Raw genomic sequence first — 1,418 nt, forward strand, 5'->3', positions numbered from 1 at the left:
AGAATACTAAATGTATGAATGAGCTTGATCTCATACTCAATGGATGAGCTATGGTGGATGGAAATGAGCCATATCATAAAGCTAGTAATTAAGCACTAGTTAAGCATGATTAGGGAGACTTAATCACAGCATAATAACAACATAAATGGGACAATAGAATTCGTGTTTCTTCATTAGGAATAGCCTCTTAAATAGGCATGATACAACCTTTACAAAGAGCCAAAAGGCATCTCCTAAAATCTCTCCATCTCCCCAAAGGTCATTGTCCTTTCACACACACAAGAGGTACTACATACATCATCAGTTATGTCATGACAGAATCTACCTCATTTACTTGATCCTCTAGCTTTTACATTGCCTTTAACCTTAGGCCATGAAGTACCCTTCAACCTTAGTTCATTTGACATGACTTTGGATCATTCCTTCTAACACCCTTCCTTGATCAAGGCATGTCATAGTGTAATACCCTTCCTTGACCAATACATTGCATAAAAGAAAATAGCATGGCTCATAGGGAGCATAGCTCTACATTGCATGAAAGAGATAGCATAGCTCATAGGGAGCATAGCTCTAAAAACTGAAAAAACATAAACATGAAAACATGTCTCTCCAATACTCCATATCCATGAACATTGTGCCTCATGTGCACCATCATGTGTTGAGCATGGAGACCCAACTCCCATCAATCCCCCCCTTGTGGGCTACATGGCCAACGTAGGAGAACTGTGAGCATACATCATATCACATGACCTACATCATCGGTGGTCAGAGGTGAACATACATCTTGAGTAAAGGAGAGCATCATCATGGCTTTAAAAAGCCCATTCATCATCAGGTACCTCTTCATCATTATAAGAGGTGGATATATGATTACATTGTTCGGTGGTAGTAGTGTTGGCTGCATTGGTTGAAGTGCTAGCAATGTTTGCTTCCACTTTGTTGTAGCATTTGTCTGCTAGATGTCCTGGCTTTCCACAAATGGTGCATTGACGCTTTGGTTTGTCTTTGTGGTAGCAGTTCTTTATGGTGTGTCCCATTCTTCCACAGTGTGAGCATTGAAGAGCTTTACCATTTTGTTTTTGAACAAGATATGCAGGAGTCATAAATTCTGTGGTGGCCCTTCCTTTAAGTTTCTTTTCTTCTTCTAGAAGGACACTTTCAATGCCTTCTAAAGTGGGATCATGCATATACTTCAAAGTGGGCATTATGGTGTCATATTCAGGAGGCATAGATTTGAGAAGTATAGCAATGGCATCACTTTCTTTGACTGTTTCATTTATGGCTTCTAGTTGAGCCATTATGCTCTTCATTTTGTTGATATGAGACGCAAGTGTCTCTTCCATTTTTAGCTCCAAGCTGTAAAAGTCAACCTTTAAACTGATTTTACTGTGTAGACCTTGTGCTCCAAAAGATTTGTC

This window comes from Cibotium barometz, chromosome 33 (genome assembly GCF_041138505.1).
Source record: "Cibotium barometz isolate CiBa-2024 chromosome 33, ASM4113850v1, whole genome shotgun sequence".
Taxonomy (NCBI): Eukaryota; Viridiplantae; Streptophyta; class Polypodiopsida; order Cyatheales; family Cibotiaceae; genus Cibotium; species Cibotium barometz.